This window comes from Cupressus sempervirens, chromosome 7, assembly GCF_028749045.1.
Source record: "Cupressus sempervirens isolate cs-2001-9-10 chromosome 7, ASM2874904v1, whole genome shotgun sequence".
Lineage (NCBI taxonomy): Eukaryota > Viridiplantae > Streptophyta > Pinopsida > Cupressales > Cupressaceae > Cupressus > Cupressus sempervirens.
The window spans coordinates 217,047,440-217,074,023 of NC_143124.1; the positions used below are offsets into that span (position 1 = coordinate 217,047,440).

A 26,584-nucleotide genomic window follows, 5' to 3' on the forward strand; every position below is an offset into this window, starting at 1 on the left:
AGCTATTCTTTGAAAATAGTTCATAGAAAAGTAAGACTTCTTCAAGATGCTCCCACTTGTTGGTATAGTCATGTAACTATCATCCAATCTTGAAACACCATTGAACACCATTTGCACATGAAACATCTCATAACCCTCATAAATGTAAGATGGTAAACATCTAGATTTTTAAATCTTCCTTAAACTATTGGACACTAATCCCCACAGGTGTGTCTCATAATCCTAATGAAGTATAGTTTCTCCAATCCATTAGTAGCTTACACTATTGAACATACATCTAGCTTCTACTACATCCTTTCCTATCTTCAAAACATTGATCTTTTTTTTTTTTTTGATGAATAGTCCTTTTCAATTAATAAAATTTACTAAGTTTACAATTCGCAAAAACGGGGCTAGGGGATACAAGATCACTCCACGAATGAGTTCACACGGCCAAAGTTGAAATTAACAACATGGCCTCAGCTAGAAACTTTTCACTATTCATCAAAAATAAACTTTTAACAACCTCAAGCTGCCAAGGCAGTACCAGCAGAGGGAGGATCATCTTTATCAGGAAATCTCCACGCATCAGTGAGATTGTGGGGTGGACTAGGAACAGTCTAGTCATCAGGAGCATCAGCAAGATCTGAGGTAGTCACAGTCTCTGCATCCTTCTTGTCTGGTCGTGGAGGAGAAATTGCCAAGGCCAGCCTAGGAAACTTGCCAGAGTGTGCCCGTCTAGGGGGAGGAGCTGGGACCAGCTAGAAGCCCACCCACGGGGAGGAGCTGGGGACCAGCCAGAACCACCACATGGTGGGGAAGTGGAGCAGCACCTCCAACCACCATGTCCACCACTGGGAGAGTGGTGGCGGGGACCCTGGGAGTGCGGCATGTGTGAATGGTGGCCAGAGGACTGGCATTGGGAATGGCGACCGCGAGACAAAGAGGCATCGACCAAGGCATCCGAAGGCACTCTGGAAATGGTGCATGGAGCATTGCCCCAATGATTTAACAATTCTTGTAAGTGCGCAAATTCCAGGGCAACTTTATTAGCTTGCACCTGTATCTGCATAATGACATTGTTACAAATGCATGCCTTAGTGTACATTGCAATGTTAACATCCAAAAAACTGTGAGTGAATAAAAATTGCATTCCTATCTTTCCATAGAGAAAACAAAATTGCCATCCTGAAGGTATACCAAATCTGGGAGAACTTCTGAGGAATTCTGGGGGAATCACCCAGCAAGAGCATGTGCCATGAAAAAAGTTCAGGCCTGAAAGGCTTGAAAAAATCATGAATCTAGTGCCAATAATTCTAAGCACGCTTGCAAAACCAAAAAATATGCAAAAAGGACTCAGGTTGACCAAAGAAGGGGCATCTGGGATCAAGAACCCCAATGTGCTTGAGATGAGGCCCCAGGGGAAGACCTTGGAAGGCAAGGCACCAAGCAAAGTGGGCAATCTTAGGTTCTGTAATGGTACTCCAAATGGTGTCAAAACATTTTCTCCATTGACAAAGTGAAGATTGAAAATGCCACCGTTGATTAAGAATAATCAATACCCATCCATTATGACATACATCCAATATATACAAGAGAAAAATGGAGAAGGAGAAAACCCCCTAAGAGGAAAAAGTCCCCCCCAAAAAGGAGAAGAAGGAGATGAGGTAGTCCCCCCCCCCTAAAAGTAGTGTGCTAATTAGTGAGAAATGCTCCAATGTAGAAGTTGATCCATGACCTTTGAATGATGTTCCTCCTCTTTGGAAGAAACAATGGCAAGGGTACTTGTGAGATATGCCCCCTATATGGAGAAGAAATCTCTATTATGAACGATGTCTCTAAAACCTATTCAAGTGTCCCTGTGTCGATGCTAATGATGACTTCCTCCAATACTACTAAGGAGAAGTGTAGATCAAACAAGGAATGATGTAGAACCTATTTCAAAGAACCAACAGTCTTCTCAAATGTGAAAGAGACCTCTTGTAGATGATGTAGATAAGAATCCACAATCACGTCAACCTAGAAAGATTGATCATGTAGAGAAGGGACTTGAGGGTCAGAATGGGCCCTCGCAACAATTGTAGAAGAATCCTCAGTAAAGAGAAGTGATAGATCATCATGAAAGTCTTCCATATCAACTGTGTGTGACTTCACGAATAGAGCTAAAATGTCTAAGAAGAAGTCATCACCTGGAAGACCATGTGTAGCCTATAGCGTTGAAGTGCGTGAATCTATCACTACGACAAAAGAAGTATCCACCACAAAAAGAAGATGAATGTCATCAAGAATGTCTCCCACATCTTCAATGTGAGATTCCATGAATAGGCCTGCAAGGGTGGGAAGGAAGTCTTCACATGAATGTAGAGTAGGAAGACATATAGGGTCCTATTGCATTGAATCTGAAGCATCTATGGCTAGAATAGGATCAGTAGGAGCAACAAGAGCTAGAGGTGTGATCTCATCTAAAGTTAAAGAACCCATAGCTAGAGTGACTGGACATAGAATTTCCTCTGGAGATGGAGGATCACAAGGATCTCCATATGCTTCCAAAATAGACATCCAAATATTACAAGGAAAATGTAGCAATCTAAGAGGAGCAAAATATTCCTTACTCATACTTTTATGCATAAATTGATTAAGGTTGATAATATATGTCCAATTAAAATGTGGTGGCATTGAATAGAGATAAGGAAGCAATCTTGCATGTTCTCTTAGATGGTCAATTATCAAAGCACTCCATTTGTGATAGTTCCTTGTTGTCAATTGAGGTCAGACTGACAAATCTGACAAGGCTCCATGAGATCAATCAATGAACCACCAAAGAATCAACGAACACCACCCCCCCCGCCCCCCATTGTATGATTTAGGCACTTGGTAGCCACTTGCCAATTTAGGGCCTATTTTTGAAAGTAATATTTCTATCTATAGAACCTATAATATGATTGTAGATCTGAAAAGTAGACAAAAAATTATGCACTTTCAAAAAAAATAGAACCTAATTTGAAGTCCAAATGAGCCCGTACTAAGCATTTTAAGTAGAAAAAATCAAGATTTGTGAGTTATAGAAAAATTCAAAAATATACATCTCAAACCACCTAAACCAATGTGTAGATCAAAAAATTCTACCCTAAAAAAAAAAAAAATTGCTCGCAAAAAGGAGTCCATATGAGGGAGATATCATTTTTTGAAAATTGTTGCTACTGTTATTTTTTGTGAATCGTCACCACACCTCCAAAAATCAAATGGCTCTAGATTTTTCCTTAGACGTCCAATTTGGATGAAACAAAATTTGATCCTGGGAGTTTTTGGACCTTCTAAATGTGAGGCAAATATCAGATTTGCACCAGCAAGCTTTAATATTCACCTACAAAAAAATCTCTCATATGGCTCGATGGCCAAAAAAATTCTAGAAAATAATGCAGATCAAAACAAAATAGCATAGATGCCAATGACAAAAATGTAGATCTAAAAATTAAACGTATAGATCTGAAATGATCATACCAATGCTACAAATCGTACTTCATGTGCCAGTTCATAAAAAAATTGCCTTATAGTCGACTTTGGCCTAGGGTAGGCAACTTTATAGTCAATCTTCACCAAATCAGCATTCCAAATGAAATGGTCCTCAATCAGATCAAGTTCTAGACACTCCCAATTTTTGTAGTACTCTAGATTTGGGCTGAGGTGCTGAAGCAACAATGGTCTCGAATGGCTATGTGATGAGAAAATCTCCAAGAGCTCTAATAACATGTAAGAATTTGCCTAAGGGCAAAATTCACCTAGGAACTAAGAACTCAAACACAAGCACAACTATAGACCAAAAATGAATATGATCAATTAATAAAATTTTGTCATAATACATTTCTTTCTTTAGTATATGATGTTGTGATGTCCAAACACACTAGGAGTGCCTGTATATAAAGGCCTCTCATGAAGCACCTAGAATGTCTCTAGAAAGAACCAAGAGATAAGATAAGCATCATGACAACTAAGCACACACCTTATCCGACATTCTAGATGAGTGGATAAGAATGAGAAGGTTGTAGACACCATGTGCATAAAAGAGGTGCGAACTCCTGTGTTATCAACATGACAACTCACAAGAGTTCACATACTCTTAGGTAACTAATGAATAAATAATAAAAATATGCATTTACCTAAGTAAACTTAAGTAAGTGTAAATAGTAAATACTTATTTACACCAACAAGGTTTATGATGTGTTAATTGAAAATGTACATACAACCTTGAAGAAAGCACCAATGCAAAGGTTGTCTTTCGAAGCTCAAAGGTTGATTCAACAATATGGAAGTTATTTCATACAATTTTCCAAGTTCACTTACTTGAGAGTAGGCAAATTTGAAGAGGAACCTATAAAACTTCCATGATATGCTTTGGATTGCTTTGTTTTGGCTGAGATTTGTAGGCAATTATTCTCTATCATTAAGGATAACTTACCACAAGAGGATTGAGAGATGCCTTCTCGATTAAATTGGGTTCTCTAGTCTATAATAGTATGATTAATGCTTCTGTTATTTGGAGAAATTTGCTTGGATTTAGTTTTGGTTCTTATCATAGAAAAATAAATTTTGATAGTAAAGGATATGTAGTTCAGATTCTTGGTCTTGTTGGTCACCCATCAGCAACTCCACAGTTAGAAGATCTATGACAAGATTGGAAAGATGAGGAGGAGGTTTTGAGAAGAGACCACTCAAGGTTAACATTATAGAAAATCAATTCCTTGAAGTTGAAGTTCAAATCAGAGGGGGTGATTGAAGATGGCTTAGATATTGTTGAACTAGGTTGGGAAGAATCAAATGAATCAATGTCACTAGTAGTAGATTGGAATCAAGATAAAGAAGAAGATATAAATCTAGGAGCTAGGTTTATATGTACTTACATAGACGATTGGCTAAAGAAAAAAAACAAGAAAGTTTTCAATGAATGCTCTTCAGGGGTGGTTTCTTTTTCTGAACCATCATCATTTGACATCCCACTTTCATCTCATGTTGTAGGTAGTGAGTTGGCTCAAGGTAAATAGAAGAGGGCACCCATCCATATACAAAACATGGCTCCTAGGACCATGTCTCAAGCTAAATCTGAGGTCCTTAAACAATAGAAAGTTAAAAAAGGAAACATGTCAACTCAGGGGAAGGATTCAAATGATGATCTCAATTTTTTATAGAATGGGTCAAAAGGGGTCATAGGATACCCTATGACCCCTTTTGACATATTCTATGATAACATATGTCCCTACCAGACCTAGGAACCCTAAGTATATATTATATATTCTAATTAGTCAAAAGGTTTCATAGGGCCATTAGACCATAATATATTCCCATAGCAACCCTAAGAGTTCATATGTTGTCATGAAATGGGTTGAAAGGGGTCATAGGGTACCCTATGACTGCTTTTGACCCATTCCATGATAAAATATGTCCTTAGGGGAGCTAGGACCAATAAGGACATATTAAATATATATTCTAATTGGTCAAAAGGTGTCATAGGATACCCTATGACCCCTTTCACCCATTTGATGACAACATATGTCCCTAGGGGTCATACGAGCTCTAAGAGTTCACACATTGTCATGGAATGAGTTTAAAGGGTTCGTAGGGTAGTTTATTACCCATTTTGACCCATTCTACAACACCATATATTCTGAGGAGTCATAGGACCCCCAAGAGTTCATATGTTGTCATGAAATGGGTCAAAAAGGGTCATAGGGTATGGGCTATGATCCCCTTATACTCAAGGACATATTATTTCCCCTTAATGTATAATTTTTTTAAAAAATTGCTAAATAATTTATGCACTTAACCCATGCAAGTTTCATAGGATAAAAAATATGGATTTATTTCTACATAATCCAAATAGATGATGTAGAACTAGGAAAAAAAAGGAGGAGAGAGAAGGGGAGGGAGGGGAGAGAGAGAGAGAGAGAGAGAGAGAGAGAGAGAGAGAGAGAGAGAGAGAGTATAGTGTAGAGGCACCTAAATCTCAAGAGAATAAGGAGATTTAGAGTCCTTAAGTTATATGTTGAATTAATGTGTTTCCATTTATTATATATTTGAGACTTTTGAGTCAAGATGTAAAGGCTAGAGAAGCCATTTGTAATAAGTTGTCAAAATTGTAAAAGGAGGTCTTATTATGGTCAATAATGTCAAAATGTTTATTTAATAGGTGAATGGATCTATTGGTATCCATCTAAAGTTATTTGAGTCATAATTTTCGTCAAGGTTGGGTTTATATGAAATTTGTAATGCAAAAGTGAATAAAATGTTATCAAAAATGAAAAAGGATTAAAAGAATGTAATGGGTTGGTTTGAAAGGTGGTTGGAAAATTGTAAGCCATCATAGTCACTATGAAATAATTTTATTGTTCATTGCAAATAGAGATGAATGAATGAGAAGAAGAAGAGATTATTTTGAATCAATTGGTTTCTTGAGAACTTGTCATTTTGATTGGTGTTAAATATTTTTGTGTTGGTTCAAGGTCTTGTATGGCCATTTATAGCCTAGAAAGCATGTATATTATATAGATCTAAATAGTAGGATGAACAATATACTTTCTCTTTCTGGTTCTAAGAAATTTGGTTAAGTATTGAAGAAGTTATGTAATTTTTGGTAAAAGTGGTTATTTATAGATTTGAGGATGCCCAACTACACTAGGATTGAAATATTTGCTATGGACATATTTGGATGAAAAATGAACTAAATTTATATTCATTGGAAAGATATGTTAACTAGATTTAATTTCCAATTTGTTTGAGTTGTTTTCATTCATATTTGTGTAAGTTGTGTGTAGTTTGAGTAAAGAATGGTTTTCAAGGATCTCCATTGAAGTTGCAAACAAGGAATTGTGTTTGTAGGATGATTTATGAATTTTAAGACTTAATGGATTATATATCCAGAAACTAGACTCATATAAGGTTTAGTGAAAATTATTTTGGTGTTATTTGGAATTATATTGAAAATTTTATTGAATTCCCTAGGCAGGGTTACTAGTTTTGCTCCTAACTTATGACAGAAAATATGGGTCTTCGTTTAGAGCACATAATTTGTAATTTTTTTATTGGATTTGTCTTAGATTTGGATATGTTTTAAAAGGGATAATTTCAAACAAATCCTTCAAATGGTTTTGAAAGTAAATTTCAGGATTAAAAATTATGAATAGTTTGTTTAGCTATAGAAGACAGACCATGTGAATGGTGAAGTATTGTAAACTAGTGTTGGATAGAGTTTTGTTTTACCTCATGAGATGTCAAAGAATGAAATTTATTTCATGGATTTTGAAGGGATCAACATTAATCCCACTAGTTGGTTGATTTATAAGATTCTCTAAATCAAAGCTTGAAGATCTTGACTGTGTGGATAGAGCACTAAAGGAGGCAATCCACACTAGGACCTTGAAGATTTAGTTTTGATTTGTTGATGAGTTTTTGGTTGCAGGTGCTCATCCATCTTCCCAAAAAAGGAGGATGTTGTGCTGTTGAGTTGACTGATATGTAAGTTCTATCAAGGTCCATGGGAAGGTCCAATGGATGCCAAGAGACTAAGGAGAGAGGCAAAGAGGAGAACTCCTAGGTCAGGCATAGGGTGTGTTTTTGTGGTGAGTTGAAGCAACATTGTAAAGATGGATCTCTTACTGATAAGGCACCATGGAAGTTTTCGCCATTAATGTTCTACTAATAGGAGTATTTGAGAATGTGGTTTTGAGGGCAGTCCTATGTCCTTAAAGAAAAAGATGGTGGTGATAAAGAGAGGAAGAGGCAAAGGCAAATGATCTAATCCTTTTTTGTGTAGGTTATTGATTTTATGTTTCCAAGGGACTTGGGAACTTTTCAAGGTTGGGAGTATGGTGTAGAGGCACCTAAATCTCAAGAGAATAAGGAGGTTTAGAGTCCTTAAGTTATATGTTGAATTAATGTCTTCCATTTATGATATGTTTGAGTCTTTTGAGTCAAGATGTAAAGGCTAGAGAAGCCATTTGCAATAAACTGTCAAAATTGTAAAAGGAGGTCTTATTATGATCAATAATGTTAAAATGTTTATTTAATAGGTGAATGGATCTATTTTTATCCATCTAAAGTTATTTGAGTCATAATTTTGGTCTAGGTTGGGTTCATAAGAAAGTTTTAATGCAAAAGTGCATAAAGTTCATAAAATGTTGTCAAAAATGCAAAAGGGTTAAAAGAATGTAATGGGTTGGTTTAAAAGGTGGTTGGGAAGTTGTAAACCACCACAAACACTATAAAATAATTGTATTGGTCATCCCAAATAGAGATGAATGAATGAGAAGAAGAAGAGATTATTTTTAATCAATTGGTTTCTTGAGAACTTGTCATTTTGATTCGTGTTAAATATTTTTGTGTTGGTTCTAGGTCTTGTATGGCCATTTATAGCCTGAAATCCATGTATATTCTATACATTTGAATAGTAGGATGAATAATCTTCTTTTTGTTTTTGGTTTGGAGAAATTTGGCTAAGTATTGAAGAAGTTAAGCAATTTTTGGTAAAAGTGGTTATTTATAGATTTGAGGATTCCCAACTATAGTTGGATTAAAATATTTAGTACAAACAAATTTGGATGAAACAAGAACTCTATTTATATTCATTGGAAATATATGTGAACTAGCTTCAATTTGATACCAACTCTGATGTAGAGCATCCTATAAATCAACCAAATAGTGGGATACAATCCGATCCCTTCAAAATCCATTAAATAAATTTCATTCTTAGACATCTCATGAGGCAAAAAAAACTCTTTCCAACACTAGTTTACAATACTTCACCATTCACAAGGTCTAACTTCTATAGCCAAATAAACTACTCATAACTTTTAATCCTAAAATTTTCTTTCAAAAAATTCTGGAGTATTTGTTCAAAATTATACCTTTTAAAACATATCCAAATCTAAGACAAACCCAGTAAACAAGTTACAAATTATGTGCTTTGAACTAGGACCCATATTTTTTGTCATAAATCAGAAGCAAAACTAGTAACCATGCCTAGGGCATCCAATAAATTTCTCAAGATAATTCCAAATAACACCAAGCCAATTTTCACTAAACCTTATATGAGTCCAATTTTTTAATATATAATCAATTAATTCTTAAAATTCATAAATTATCCTACAATCACAATTCCTAGTTTGCAACTTCAATGAAGATCCTTAAAAATCAGCCTTTCCTCAATTACACATAACTTACACAAATATAAATGAAAACAACTCAAACCAATTGGAAATTAAAGCTAGTTTACATATATTTCCAATGAATATAAATAGAGTTCTTGTGTCATCAAAATGTGTTTGTACCAAATATTTCAATCCGATTGTAGTTGGGCATCTTCAACTCTATAAATAACAAATTTTACCAAAAATTGTGTAATTTCTTCAATACTTAACCAAATTTCTCAAAACCAAAAAGATAAAGAAGATTATTCATCCTCCTATTCAAATGTATAGAATATACATGTATTCTAGGCTATAAATGGCCATACAAGACCTGGAACCAACACAAAAATATTTAAGACCAATCAAAATGACAAGTTCTCAAGAAACCAATTGATTCAAAATAATCTTTTCTTCTTCTCATTCATTCATCACTATTTGGAATGAACAATAAAATTATTTTATAGTGGTTGTGGTGGTTTACAACTTCCCAACCACCTTTCAAACCAACCCATTACATTCTTTTAATCCTTTTTTTCATTTTTGACAACATTTTATGAACTTTATGCACTTTTGCATTAGAACTTTCATATAAACCCAACCTTGACGAAAATTATGACTCTAATAACTTTAGATGGATACCAATAGATCTATTCACCTATTAAATAAAAATTTTGACATTATTGATCATAATAAGACCTCCTTTTACAATTTTGACAACTTATTACAAATGGCTTCTCTAGCCTTTACATCTTGACTCAAAAGACTCACATATATAATAAATGGACCACATCAATTCAACATATAACTTAAGGACTCTAAACCTCCTTATTCTCTTGAGATTTAGGTGCCTCTTCACTAGAGAGAGAGAGAGAGAGAGAGAGAGAGAGAGAGAGAGAGAGAGAGAGAGAGAGAGAGAGATTCATGCATCTAGACAAACATATATACATGTATTTTTAAAAAGATATGTATATGGAACTATAGACATGCATATTTATAAAAATATACATACTGTGTATACCTAAATCTATATGTATTATCAATATATGATAAACTTAGAAGAATGTGTTTCTATGTCTTGATATCCAAAATTTGAGGCCAAATCTAGAAGCTTCAAAATTTAAAATGTTGAAATAAATATTTAGGTGCCAACTCACATGAACAATTAAACTAAGGGTAATTGATAGACCAGAGTTAGCATGATCATAACTAGTAGAGTCCACAATTATAACCTATATGTAAGATGACCATCTGTAGTCAACATGAATTGATCCATATAGGGTTTATGCTAGTTGTTTCCCAAATGCTCCCACACTAATTCTTGTAGGGCTTGCTATAGAATTCCCATTTAGGGTTTGAATTTTACCTAAGGGTAGATGTTTTTAATGTTCATGATACATGTTGACTTTTCCCAATCTTGGAAGCTTCCTTCTAAATTGCTTAATTTTTCTTTTAAAATAAGAATTTTCAATTAATGGACATACAAGATTTGGAGAATCAACTTTAAGCATATATCATTGTAAAAACTTTTAAAATTCTAATCTTTTTATTTAATCAATTGTATAATTAGTTTAATTATGTATATTTTAATCATATTATAGAATTTCCATATATAATTAACCATACAAATTGGAGCATTTAAATTTAAGTTTATAAATATATATATAAATGGTAAATATAAATCTATATATAATACATGTAGAAAATATATAATCCTAACTTTAATCATTAAAGTTTTGGCTATCAATATACATTTTTTTTATATAATATACAACAATATAATTTTTATTGTACCAAATGCACACATTCATAAACAGTTAGTATCATTTATATACATATGACTGTATAATGACTATCCATAATTAATAGGATATATGCACACCATTGTAAAAATTACTACATAATTTAAATCTTCTTAGCCTTACTTTTTTTTTCCCACTCTTTTCTTATTACACAATAAATGTTTCTTTTTTTCTTTGTCAAAAAGTATGCATCATCTTAATTCTTTTTTTATGACATACTAGCTATCCTATTTGATATAATTCTTGAGCTATATTATCCCCTTTAAGAATGAAATCCATTCTTATTATATAATCTTTAGCTAAATTAAGGCATACCTCAAATAAAGAAACAAGTCTCCTAGTAAACACAACTCTAGCCTAATAGTTATTTGTTAACTAAGATTCCTCTATATCAACCATTTTGTAATTATAATTGTTCTTTTCTTAATCAATGATTACACATGCTTAATGATTGATATTCCCTGAAATTTTGATCAAAAATCTAAACTTGTAACTATTGTAATTTCATTTTCACAATACCTTTTGATCTAATTATTTTTAGAGGTGATAGGGGAATTTTTTAACTTTCATTTAGAATTGGTATGAAGGTTTAATCAATCATTTTGTATTATTCATATTGACTATCCTAAAATTTACTGTAGGTGACAGTTTAAGAGGGGTTTGAGAGTCATTTTATGAATCTGGCCCATTTTACTTTATGTGATTATTGGGGATTTTGGAATGGGTCAGGAATATTGTAAAATATTTTTTTTAATCATTCATGTGTAGGGAAGAACCTGGAGTTGAGTTTTTGATGCCCAAGGGTATGGGGTTGAGTGAGAAAGAGTGCATAAAAAGGGGTATGTGACTGCTCCAAAGGTGGATTTAGTGTTTCCTCCAAACAAGAGTTTCATTTTATGTTGGAAGTCATCTAATATAACCAAATTGAAGGTGTTTGAACCATTTTGGGGTTCTAGAAACATTGTGAATTAAGATTTCTAGAAAGCCCTAGGGTAAAGGGGCTAGAAAGGAGGGTTTTGTAAAAACCATTGTAAAGTTGATCATGAGACCAAAAAAATAGAAGAATACTTGAATTTGAGTAATTTATTAAGACTATTTTTGGTCATGGGAGTTCCAAGAGTCAAGGGATTGTGAGTTACTTTGTAAATGGCCTCAAACTAAGCCTAGTTGGTAGACTAAAATAGCCAATTTTAAGTGATATTTTACAAAAAAAATTGTAGTTGGTTTTGGAGTATATTTTAGAGTTAGAAAAAGGGTATTTTAATCACCCAATAGTTTAGGAAGTTCTGTGGGAAAGTTTGGAGAAAACAACAAATTAGTGAATGGCAAGGGCTAGTTGGAACAAGCCTAGAAGAGGCAAAATTGAGGAAGTGTAAGAGATGAGTTGCTGAGAGTGTGAAAGGAGTTGGAACATGTTATATGGGATCTATTGAGATGATCCAAGGTGTTGGGTTCATGGTATGAAGCCAAGGATGAGTTTTGGTATGTTGGAGGCACTAGGGTACACTAGGTGCATGGTGAACAACGTGAGTGTTTAGAAGACAAACTGAAGATTTGGGTTATAACCTCTTAGACATGGCTGTAGGAAGATGTTACCAAGTCAGAGACATCCTCTTGAACCCTAGTAGAGTCTAATTCCTTGGGTAGATTCCAAGAATACAAGAGAATCCCAGAGTTGAGTTGTGGTTCCTAGGGAAATATAGGAAGGCTCTACATCAAACACACACACTTGTTGTATAGTCATGAATATTGTGATCATTCATGAACTTGAAAAACTAACACTATGTTAGAAATAGTGTTGTGAAAAAGGACTACAAAATAGAGGGAAACAACCATCAAATATGCATGACTTAAATAGCTACATTAAATAGCCCTTTACCTCATAAATCACTTCAGCTTGATCATTATGTTGTATAGAAAACCTCATCATATGTCACTTGAACAAACATATCATGTACAACATGAGGGAAAAATCCAAAAAATTAAATCTTCAAATGTTACAAACCTATCATTAGATCAAAACCTATTTTCCTTCTTACTTTTTGATGATTGTAATCCGCTACAATTCTAGGCATAAGATGATTAACACACAATGGTACTTGAACAAAAAGAACTAATAAATAATAAGGATATGAATTGATAATACTGTTTTGCAGATGATTTTGGCATCTCACCCTTTACCACCTGTGCTTCAACTTTATTAGCCCTCTTCTTTGGTGACCTACAAATGAAGAATTAGCACAGTAAAAAATTAAGATAAGATTAATACACTAAAATTAGAGAATGAAAAAATTTGAATTTGGCTTGTGATTAAGAATTATCCATTTGTACAAATCCTTGCTTTCTAAGTTGTATGATAACTCTTTCTTGATGAGTATTGAAAACTTCTCCCATTGTATCCTTGCTTTCGCTAGTTTGAAGTTTTTGGTTACATGCACACAATCACGACTTTACATCACAAAGCATTCACATTCTAAAAATTTTCATGTTCTTTCATTAAATTTTGATCTAAACAACAAATTCTAAACTTTCACTTATTCAAATGACTAATCTAAAAATGGGTCCTATTAAAGAATCTAATATAAATTAAAATAATGTATCTAGATTCTAAACAAATCAAAACATAAAATCTATGATTTAAACTAAATCTCATCACTTACACATAATAACAATATGGTCCACCTTAGTCATGTGGACAGTCTTAGGGAAGAGGTTGCAACATTGTGTTTGGATCTAACTGATCACTCTTTCTCCCTCTCCCTCTCTCCCTATTCAATATAATGAGCCAATTGGATCTGCTTGACATTTTAATGTCTCAAGTATTGCTTTTTGGTCTGACTCGTGAACTTTCAAAAGAATCTTATTATGTGTTTTTCCACCATATTTTATCAAGTGGACATTTGATGTGACAACAAGGTTTGAATAATAAAGAATCTTCCTCTCTATTTGCCAATCCTCTATGTTAGGGTTCTTCATAGAATATCGTCTAAGCCATGTGCCGATTACAACCACCACACCAACATGGTGCTCTAAACCTTCACCATCTATAACCGAGTGATCCAATTTTTGTTTGGCTTGGACACAGTGACACAAATAATAACTTGTCCCTTCTTCATTGTCTTCAAGTGCAATAACAACAAAAATATGTCCTGCAGTGACAAATGTACAAAATGTGGTCATTAATTTAGAAAATACTTAGGTAAAAGTTATAAAGTTACATATTGAAATTACAAAGATATATATATATATATATATATATATATATATATATATATATATATATATATATATATATATATATATATATATATATATATATATATATATATATTACTAGGTTACACTGGATCTGACAAGTGGTCAAAGTCAATAAACAAATCCATCTCTACCATTTCTAGTGCTTATGGGGGATGATAGGTGTCAATTGAGTCCAAAACTCGTATATCCCATTTGTCCACCCATTCAATTGACTCACAATCATCCCAATTTTCCTTTGCACATGATGGACAATAGCATGTCATTTTTCATGTGTGGATACTCCATGAACCTGCATCAGAGCTTCTAAAAGAGTGTAACTCACTAGATCCTATTAGTGTGCAACAATCTTGATATGGTGCAATGTTGGTATTATCTATCAACCAAAAAAAATCTTCAAACTATAGACTCACCTTCCTTACCTAGACCCATTGTAGCATTACACCATTGGACAATGGATTTTGCATCTATCAATATTGCTCCATCTTTGTAATTTAGTTCTTAACGAGCTAGGGCTCTTTTTATGCATGCGTCTGCACCATCATGCTCTCCCTTTCCATGACTAGCGTTTGTGAAATTCCACATATATTGAATTCTACACAACCTATGCATCCTGCTCAGCCAATAGAACATCTGTACATTCTTGAATTGAGATGTGCAATTGTCTAACCAAATAATGTGTTGACGATATGTTATGCCCTTGTTAGCCAAATCTCCATAAAATAGTTGAAAACAACCATGTACAAAATTTTTAGAATGTGATCGATCATCGCTGATGTAAAAATGGTACTCCCTCAAAATCTTCCTATCATCCTCTGTACTTGTAGGTGAATGCATGAATGTTATGTGAACAAATATGAAAACCTATTGAGAAGTATAATACTTTGCTTGCACCTCATTTTGTGGTTGTAGTTTGTAGTTCTCTACGAAATCTAAAATTGAAACAATGGTATCCAGTGGACATGTATCCTTGTGCAATTTGAATTGAAAATCCAGCAATCGATCTCTATGGGTATGCCTTGCATAATCGTAAATAATCTTCATGAACTCATACATTGTAATCTTTTCAATGACTAAATCACATCTTTTACCATGTTTCCCATCTTTTAGAGCATGTCACTATTTTAAATTTTCTATAATCTACTATTTCATTTCCAATTGCATGTGTACTATCCATATGTTGACAAGTTGATAAAAGTTGCGAAGAACCACAAAATAAGCACATACCATCCAAGGATGATGTCTTGTAAAATTGTTGGCCGCCCCTATTTCACATAAAATGTTGGATATGAATTTACTTGAAAATTTTGGTGGCTCATTCATGTCACAATCCTACAAAACAAACTAAGAATGCAAAAATACATCTATATGCCTAAAAACATCAAAATGGTTAGAAAATTCAATATGTATCTTACAACAGCAAATTGTGCACGTGTTATTTATCTTCACATAAAATTTGACTTATTCAAATTTGAGGATACATACTAATAAATTTTGCAAAAAATTGTGTTTGAGTTGAGTCCAAAAAATGTTTCACATGTGGGTCACAATTTTGGCTACCAATCCTCCTTCTTACAACATCTCTTTGATTAGGGGAAACACGTGTTATTTTTTCAAAAGTCTTCAATCAATGATTTCAAAGCTTCACTAATTTCTTTATCCTTTCATGGTAGTCGATCACTAAATGTCCACAACTCATTTTCTGTTGGATCTTCCAATCTCTTATGCCTTAGCATGGCTCTCCTTAGAGTACCTCTACCAATTTTTAATGTTTTTCTTGTCTTTCTCATGAGTTGAGATTTCTTCATTTGGCTACTTACTATTGTCGATGTAAGTACTCATCTTGTGATATTACTATCTTTGGTGCATGATTTAGAACCCAATTTGTCATAAGCACTTATTAGATTTTTTTAAAAAAAATTTTCATTTGAATCGTTCATCACTCTTAGCCCAAGAATCTTTGGCCTAAATTTAAAATTCTTCATCTTTTCAACAAATAATTGGCATTGACCTATAATATTTAATTCTTCAAAAAATAATCTCCACATACGATTAACTTTTCTTTGACAAGTACGCTTGCTAATCTTGTTAGGCATTGATTTCAAAATGTTAGTATCAATATCAATAAAATATTTTGGTCTTCTAAAATGAATTCTAGAAGGTGTTATAATCTCTTCAATTCCCTCGACATTTTGAACATCAACATAAGGTTGAGTGTATTGCATACCTTGAACCGAAGATGATGTGCCTTAGCAATAAGATGCAAAAGATGGAATATCACCTACTTAATGTGTTGATGTTGTGCCTTCAACATGACATGATGGAGTGTGTATATTGTCAGATCTACAAATCAATGTCTCTTCCACATGAGAGGATGATATGACTTCAACATTGGAAGATGGTGTAGCAGACGATATGAATCCAACATTGGAAGATGGTGTAGCTTCACAATTCAATTATCTTCTTGAGTGTAACAATCTCATTCGTTCTCTTTGTCTTTTCAATTCTTCCTCTTTGTTTCTTTGTACTGGTGGTTCTTGATCCTCTTCGAAAGTCAATTCTTCATTATTTATTTGCAATTTTCTTTGTTCATGTAGTAATTTCATTTTATCTCTTTTAATTGCCAAATCTCTCTCCCTATCTTCATTTGTTAGAGTTTTTAGTTTATTCCTTGGCATGATGATGATTTCTACATGTCAAATTATTTGAACATTTGAATTATTTAAAATGTGTAAATTACAAATTATTTAAATACATATAAAAACTATAATTATTTGAATGAATACACAATATATATCAGACAACTTGTCAAATTTCTAACCATTTTAAATTAACATTTCATTCAAACATACAATTTTCAATGAATTCACTATATATCAAACAACATGTCAAATTATAATCAAATTTGTATCTATATATCAACAAACAATAATTAAAATAGATTGCACTAACCTTTTCTATACAAGTAATATTCAAAAAGTCTTCAAATTGCATATCCAACGATTGAATTTTGTGTTTGCTAGCTTAAAAAAGTGTTGAAATAGTGTTTGCTATGTTGAAACCCGTGATTTCTGTCGATATAATAGAGTGCACAATAGACCAAAAGCAGAGAATGGATGAAATGGGCTGCAAAGTTTCTTTTTGACCATTTTTAGGTGATTTCACATAGTGTGTGAGTACACACTATAAAGCACCTCCCTACTCTCTCTCTCTCTCACTCTCTCTCTCCCCTCTCCCATCCCCTACTCTCTCTATCTCCCTACTCTCTCTCCCATCCCCTACACTCTCTCTCTCCCCTCTCCCATCCCCTACTCTCTCTCTCTCTCTCTCTCTCTCTCTCTCTCTCTCTCTCGCTCGCTCGCTCGCTTGCTCTCCCTCTCCAACTACCTACTCTCTCTCCCTCTCTCACCCTCTCTCCTCTCCCATCCCCTACTCTTTAGATCTCTCACACACACTCCCATCCTCCCTCTCCCAATTCCTACTTTCTCTGTCTCCCCCATCACCCTACTCTCTTCCATCCCCTACTCTCTCTCACACTCTCACATTTGCTACTCTCTCTCTCTCTCCCCCCTCTCTCATCCCCTAAACTCTCTCTTTTATAGATACACACTTCCATCCCTCCTCTCTCTCTCCTCTCCCATCCCCTACACTCTAGATCTCTCACACACTCCCATCCCCCCTCTCTCTCCCCCTCTCGCACTCCCTCTCCCACCACCTACTATCTCTCTTTCCCTCTCTACTCTCTCTCTCTCTTCCATCCTGTACTCTTACTCTCTCTCTCTCCAATCCCCAACTCTCTCTCAAACTCTCTCCCATCCCCTACTCTCTCTCACACTCTCTCCCATCCTTTCACTCTATCTCTCTCATCCCATACTCTCTCTCTTTGCCACCTCCTACTCTCTCTCACACTCTTTCCCATCCTTTCACTCAGTCTCTCCCATCTCGTACTCTCTCTGCCACCCCCTAGTCTCTCTCACACTCTCACGCTCTCTCCCATCCCCTACTCTCTCTTTCATAGACACAAACACACACACACACACACAATCCCATCCCCCCTCTCTCTTCTCTCCCATCCCCTACTCTCACTCTCTCCCTCCCATCTTGTTCTCTCTCTCTGCCACCTCCTACTCTCTCTCACACTCTCTCCCATCCCCTACTCTCTCTTACACACACTCCCATCCACCTCTCTCTCCCTCTCCCACTCCCTCTCCCACCACCTAATCTCTCTCTCTCTCTCTCTCTCTCTCTCAAGCTACTCTCTCTCTCCCCTCTCCCATCCCCTCAACTCTCTCTTTTATAGATACACACTCCCATCCCCCTCTCTCTCTCCCCTCTCCCATCCCTTACTCTCTAGATCTCTCACATGCACTCCCATCCCTCTCTCTCCTCCTCTCCCACTCCCTCTCCCACTGCCTACTATCTCTCTCTCTCAAGTTCTCTCTCTCCCTCTCTACTCTCTCTCTCTCTTTCCCATCCTCTACTCTTACTGTCTCTCTCTCTCCCATTCCTAACTCTCTTTCACACTCTCTCCCATCCCCTACTCTCTCTCACACTCTCTCCCATCCTTTCACTCTGTCTCTCCCATCCCATACTCTCTCTCTCTACCACCCCCTACTCTCTCTCTCACTCTCTTCCATCCTTTCACTCTATTTCTCCCACTCTATACTCTCTCTCTGCCACCCCCTACTCTCTCTCACTCTCTCCCATTCCATACTCTCTCTACCACCCCATATCTCTCACTCTCACAGTCTCTCTCATCCCCTACTCTCTCTCTTTCACAAACACACACACACACACACTCCCATCCCCCACTCTCTAGATCTATCACACACACTCTCATTGCCCCTCTCTCTATCTCCCTCTCCCTAATCTCTCTCACACTCTCTACCATCCACTATGCTCTCTCACACTCTCTCCTATCCTTTACTCTCACTCTCTCCCTCTCCCACTTCCTACTCTCTATCCTCCATCCCCTACTCTCTCTCTATCTCCCCTTTCCCATCACCTACTCTCTCTCTCTCATAGACACATACACTCTTATCCCCCCACTCTCTTCTCTCCCATCCCCTACTCTCTAGATCTGTCACACACACTCCCATCCCCCCATCTCTCTCCCTCTCCCTCTCCCACTCCCTCTCCTACTACCTACTCTCTCTCTCTCTCTCTCTACTTTCTCTCTATCCCCCATCCCTTACTCTCACTCTCTCTCTCTCCACCATCCCCTACTCTCTCTCACACTCTCCCATCCCTTGATCTCACTCTCTCCCATCCTGTATGAGCTCTCTCCACCACCACCTACTCTCTCTCACACTCTCACACTCTCTCCCATCCCCTACTTTGTCTCTCTTACACACATTCCCATTCCCCCTCTCTCTCTCCCTCTCCCACTGCCTACTCTCTCTCCTATCCCCTACTCTTTCTCTTCCCTCTCTTGTCCCCTACTCTCTCTCTTTCACAGACACACACACTCCCATCCCCCCTCTCTCTCTCCTCTCCCATCCCCTACTCTCTAGATTTGTCACACACACTCCCATCCCCCCTTCTCTCTCTCCAACTCCCTCTTGCACTGCCTACTATCTCTCTCTCTCAAGTACTCTCTCTCCCTCTCTATTTTCTCTCTCCCATCCGCTACTCTCTCTCACGCTCTCTCCCATCCCCTACTCTCTCTCTCACCCCCATCCTATACGAGCTCTGTCTGCCACCCCCTACTTTCTCTCAAACTTTCACACTCTCTCCCATCCCCTACTCTATCTCTCTTATACACATTCCCATTCTCTCTCTCTCTCTCTCTCTCTCTCTCTCTCTCTCTCTCGCACTCCCTCTCCCACTACCTACTCTCTCCCATCCCCTACTCTATCTCTCTTACACACTTCCATTCCCCCCCTTTCTCTCCCTCCCACTCCCTCTCCCATTGCCTACACACACACACATACACACACACACACACTCTCTCTCTCTCTCTCTCTCCCCCCCATCCTCTACTCTCACTCTCTCTCTACCACATGTACTCTCTCTCACACTCTCTCTCATCCCCTACTTTCTCTCTTACACACATCCCATCCCCCATCTCTCCCTCTCCCACTCCCTCTACCATTGCCTACTCTATTTCTCTCCCATCCCCTACTCTCTCTCTCTCTCTCTATCTCTCTCTCCCATCTCTCATTCCCTACCCTCTCTCTTTCACACACACACCCATCCCCCCTCTCTCCTCTCCCATCCCTTACTTTGTCTCTCACTTGCTCTCCCTCTTCCACTCCCTCTCCACCGCCTACTCTCTCTCTCTCTCTCTCACTCTCACTCTCACTCTCACTCTCACTCTCTCCCTCTCTACTCTCTCTCTGCTACCCCCTACTTTCTCTCCTTCTGTCTTACACAAATTTCCATCCCCCCCTCTTTCCCCCTCTCCCACTCTCTCTCCCATCACCTACTCTCTCTCTCCTATCCTCTACTCTATCTCGAGCTACTCTATCTCCCCCTCTCCCATTCGCTACTCTCTCTCTTTCACACACATGCACTCCCATCCTCCTCTCTCTTGCTCTCCCTCTCCCACTCCCTCTCCCACTTCCTACTCTCTCTCTCCCAACTTGTACTCTCTCTCACACTTCCTCTCTCTCCCATCCCCTACTTTCAATCTCTCTCCCCCATCCTATACTCTCTCTTTGCCACCCCTACTATCTCCTACACTTCCTCTCTCTCCCATCTTGTACTCTCTCTACCACCCCTACTCTCTCACACTTTCTCTCTCTCCCATCCCATACTCTCTCTGCCATCCCTACTCTTTCTCACTCCCTCTCTACCATCTCGTACTCTCTCTGCCATCTATATTCTTTCTCACTCCCTCTCTCCCATCTCTTACTCTCTCCCCTCTCCCATCCCCTACTCTCTCTCTCTCTCTCTCTCTCTCTCTCTCACACACACACACACACACACACACACACACACACACACACACACACAGCCATTCCCCCACCCCCTAGCTCTCTCTTGCTCTTGCATTGCAATTTAGGCCTCAATAGTGCGTGCACCCTATAGCGCACACATGCTACTAAGAATTGAAATGGTTCTAATAGTGTGAGTGCATTATAGCATGTGCATGCTATAGGGTGCATGCGCTATTGAAAGCTTTGCATTAAAACCAAGCCTAAGGCTTGGTTTTTCCTTGGAGATCCAACCCAAAGGTTTGGAGTTTATAAATAGGTCTGAGATGTGTTTTCCAACAAACATACAAAAATTAATTGATTTTTCTTGTATGCTCCCCTTCAAGATTCCTCATGGTTGGGTATCAATAAGATCACGTCACATGGCATTATAGGTCTCTTTGTTAGCTATCTAACCATATAATTTATTTTTAATTTGAACTATTTCAAGCCTTTCATCTATAATTTCTTTTGAATGTATGTTCATTTTTTGTCAAAAACCACCATGTACTATTTGGGCTATAGATTTTAGCTCGTTCATCGAATTTTGTAACAACTTAGTTTTTTAGAAGCTAGACTCCATTCTACCACAGCTTGGTGCACTTACCCTATAACTAAGTTAATTTTTTTACAATATGATTAATACCAATTTAATTGAGTGGATTTAATTATTGATTCTATTTTTCCAAATATTTTAAGAAATTACAAAATCAACAAGTATATCTCATTGATTATATCATAATTAGTAATGATAGGTTATTAAGATTTAGGTAGCTAATTGTCATCCTTTTATTTTATGGGAGATCATATCTTCTTATAAAGATGGGATTTTGATCATATATAGTCTTTAATTGTGGTGTTTGATAATGACAAGTTGGGTATTGTGACCAATTCAGATTTTATATATAGTTATCCAAAGTTTAATAACTTATAACCATATATGGATTTTCTTAAAAAATTATTCTCTTTTAATTCAATAATTATATCCTAATTTTATGTTGTTCATGGTGCAACCTGTAGAATATTTACTATCATTCTTTAGTATAAAAGTAAATTCTCTAACCAACGAAGTGCAGAGTGCACTTGACACAGTGGCTAGTGTTGAATCTAATTTAAAAATGATCCTTCTAGATGAGGGTACAATTCATAATTCTGTACTACAATCCAAAGGTTTGAAGAAACTAGAATAGAATAAATAGAAAAATTAGTGCAGTGATGATAAAGTAATGGCAACGGCATCTTTAGTTGTAACAATTACATTTGCAGTTGTGTTACAGGTTTCAAGAGGAACTAATAAAGATACATTTTCTACCAACATGACATTAAGTAACCTTTTCCAAGTATTTTTATTTTCATATTCTCAAGCCTTCTTTGCCTCTATTACAGTGGTGATGAAATGAATATTTAGGGAAGGTTACAGGAAAATCTTACCATAGATCCCTTCCTTGTTTAAAAATCTTACCAATCTGTGTTTTTCGAAAGGGTGTAGTTTTAGCATTCAATAAATTAATGCGGTTTTCTCCTATTCTCTCGGGCATGATAGAAATCTCTGGCAGAAGACATTCCCTCTTTTTTTTACTTGTGGTCATTCCCATGAAAGATCAATTAGGGTTTTTGAGTTCTTTTTTTTCCCTAGATATTTGGGTTTCCATTTTAGGTTTTTGAGGTTGAATAATAGAGCTTCAAAGTGAAGCTATGTGATTAAATTTACTTGGAAATCCAAAATAAAAGAAATAAGCTCAGTACTATTTCTGACTTGATACATAGCATCGTAGAGAGCATCATTAAAGCTTAACACATGCAATAGGCTTGGCCTCTCCATATTGTTTGTAAGAGAAAATATATAAATGTCCAACTACTGCTCTACACACAGTATGAATTTATGAACAAAAGAAGCCTCTTCTACACTTCTTATAATTCTTGACTTAGCATCAAGGAAAACTAACACTCCCTCAACGACAACAAAATTAAAGATAATTAAGTTATATCACACATTAGCTGATTGCTAATTTCACACAAAGACAACTTATGCAAATCCTATCTCATGTACTATTGGAAGATAAAATTTGAAACCCTAGGAACACGAGAAAAGAAATGCTAATGATTTCTTAGGACACAAATAGGAAAAATGAAAAAATTGGAATTTAAAACTGAGAATGTCGATATTTTTTTATATCACTTCATACTGATAATATACAAATATACCATCGTTCCTGATGGAAATTGTAATTAATCTAAGTTTTCATTGAAATAATCTAATAATCACAAGGTTGAACAATGGAATCCATCATTTTACATATTAAACAAAATCCATTATTGGCTACTGGAGAAGTATAAAATAATTTGTGTCTCATGTAAGATGATTAACCAAATGGAAAAGAATTGGAGAGGGGAATAGATAAATGTCAACACAAAAAGGATGTTTTTTAAAATGCATCTTTCCATCATAGAATCCATATAAATAGGCAAAGAAAAGAAGATAAGAAGCTGGGGGCTGGAACCATTGTCGGTATTGTTCTAAATTTTTTAGCATTTCTGTTACTTCTCTTTCTCATTCTCAATATGTGCAAGACGAAGAGAAGATGTAAGAGAACTAGAATTGTTGATGTAAAAATTGTTAATAAGCCTCCTAAAATGTAGCTAGACAAGGCCCATGATGCAGCTGAGTATTTATCATTGTCCAGTTCCAAAGAGTATTCTATTATTAAAAAAGAACCTGATAAGAACAATAAGAGTTTCATTTTTCACAAGGCAGTCTAAGGACTTGATCTTTTGAGAGCATCTGAAGAAGTTCTATGAAAGGGGAGTGTAAGAACTATATAAAAGGCTATTCTAGAGTTTGGAATAGTTGTTGCAGTTGAAGGATGTTGTCATTGGGCAGAAATAATTTGTTTAGAAGATTTAGTGGTTGGAAAAATGAATCAAATCATCAAAATCTTGTTCCTCTCAGAGGTTATTATTTCTCAAAGACAAATAAGCTTGTTGTGTATGATTATATCCTAATGGGTATACTTTCTAGTGTAGGAGCACATCAGCTACAGGAAGTTTGAAACATACAAGAAGATGAGCCAAACTGTTATTCATTATGTGATATGATTACTTAATTAATATGTAAGTCTATTGAAATCTAAAACTTATAATTTTTCAAGCTGTGTCAAATGTAAAATGGAATCTAGTTTTATCAAACTGAAGGGAGTATGAAGAGTTATATGTAACTATCCAAAATGCAATTCTAAAAAGGGCTATTGTGGTTTGAACAAAGATAGAGTTTAGAGGGAAGGAGAAAACTATAAAAGTTATAAAGACCTTGTGGCCGTCGATTGTAAAAGGGAATCTAGTTTTATCAAAGTGAAGGGAGTATGAAGAGTTATATGTAACTATCCAAAATAAAATTCTAAAAAGGGCTAGAGCAGTTTGAACAAAGATAGAGTTTAGAGGGAAGGAGAAAACTATAAAAGTTAGAAAGACCTTCTGGCCATCAATTGTAAAAGAGAATCTAGTTTTATCAAATTGTAAAAAAGAATCTAGTTTTATCAAACTGAAGGGAGTATGAAGAATCATATATAACTATCCAAAATGCAATTCTAAAAAGAGCTAGAGTGGTTTTAACAAAGATAGAGTTTAGAAGGAATGAGAAAACTATAAAAGTTATAAAGACCTTCTGACCATCGATAGCCAAAAAGATAAGAGGTTTTGACAAAAGAATAATTTATAAAGTTTTAGTTTCTTTATTGTGGTCAGTTCTATGATACTCTGATTTTGGTTGATTCTCCAAATTAATTTTCTGTTTGTTTGCAATCAAATTTCAATTTGGACAGGTTGAGAAAATTGATTAAGTCTAAGTTTTATATCATCATTTCTTTTCTCGGATTTCATAAATCTTATGAAATTTTATCGGTTATGCATTTCAAAGTTTTAAGTTGGGTCAAAAGAATATGAATGGATCCAAATCTGATCAACTCAAATTATGCTTATTCTGTATAAAACCAATTATGGTTTACAACTCCTTAGTGCATATTTTGTTCTTCAAAATCTAAACTTTAAAGGACATTTAATAGCTTCAAGGAATCGGTGATTATTTCTTATTGAATGCAGATTTTTGCTTGGCCATATCTTAATAAACTCTTGCGTTTAGTGACATTAGTTTGTGCAGATTTGGAGCAGCAAATTCATATTTTACAAATCAGATTGGTGACCGATTCTAATAGGAATAAAAATTTTGATTTAAGAGTTTAATTTGAGAATAAGTTAATGGGTTTGTTTTAAGAGCATGGAAATTGAGTTTCATTAAATATTTTCATATTAAAAGGTGGGATGAAAACGGTTTGGATTAGAATCTAAAGTGTATCTTTTGAAGGCTCTATATTTAAAATGAGATGAAGTGTTTATATTGTTCAGTAATAGATGACATTCTAGTTTTTAATGGAAATGGACTTTGTCTATAGAAAGGTTATCCAGATAACAGATATGAGTGGAAGAATAAGTTGAATGTGCCTCTAAATCTCAAAATGATGTTGCAATATAAATATTTGGAAAAGAAGTTTGTTATACAATTTTGTTTGTGATGCTTTGAGCCCTTTTTTGAAGCCTCTTGAGTTGATTTATTCCGTCGGAAGGGTTCTAGATGAGAGCTTTCTACATCAGTTTCCACTCTTCTACATGGTAACAAAGAAGCAGGTAAAACACCACTTGACTGGGATACAAGATCTTGCATTGCCCTTGTTGTAGACAAAGGCATTTAATATCTACATGGCAATGGAAGCCAAATATCTCACATAAACATCAAGTCTTTAAATAGTCTTCTTACCAAAAACTATAATGCTCGTGTTTTAGATTTCAGACTTGCTTAGTTAGTGAGTGCAACTACATCTGCCAGCCATAATGTGGGATTTAGAGCTCCATGAATTAAGCTCAGATAATTTCACAGAAGGCTGATGTTTATAGTTTTGGTGTCTTACTTTTGGAGCTTCTAATATGTAGAGCACCTCCTCATGGATATGTCAATGATGATGGTGCTAATCTTCCTCAATGGGTACATCAATTGTTCATGAGGAGTGGACTACATAAGTGTCTGACATAGAGCTTGTGAGAAACCATAACTTTGGGGAGACACATGGGTTAAGTTGTTATAGGTGGCAATGGATTGTGTTGTACAATATCCAGATCAAAGACTTGCCATGATAAAAGTGGTAAAACGGTTTCAAGAAGTGAGGAAAAGTCTTGGAGATGTGGATGCGGATGAGCACATATCCAAGCCTGCATTTGAATTAAAGAGATGGGGGCAATCCCGGTATTTGACTAAAAATTGTAATGGAAAAATGCTGAGAAAAATTATGCATCTTTCATTGCATTAAGTTCTAGGATGTTGTAGAGCTGCTTATTTTATTTCATTATTAAGGTTTTATCGACCAGTTACCAAAAGATTATTTGAGTTTCCTACTAGATATAGTTCATTCCT

The 26,584-nt window shown here is 35.8% G+C and overlaps 1 pseudogene; it reads left to right on the forward strand.

The window, feature by feature from the left end:
- The first annotated feature begins 1,751 nt into the window (after positions 1–1,751).
- Positions 1,752–26,428, forward strand: LOC149546269 (putative inactive receptor kinase At1g48480; annotated as a pseudogene).
- The last annotated feature ends 156 nt before the right edge of the window (positions 26,429–26,584 follow it).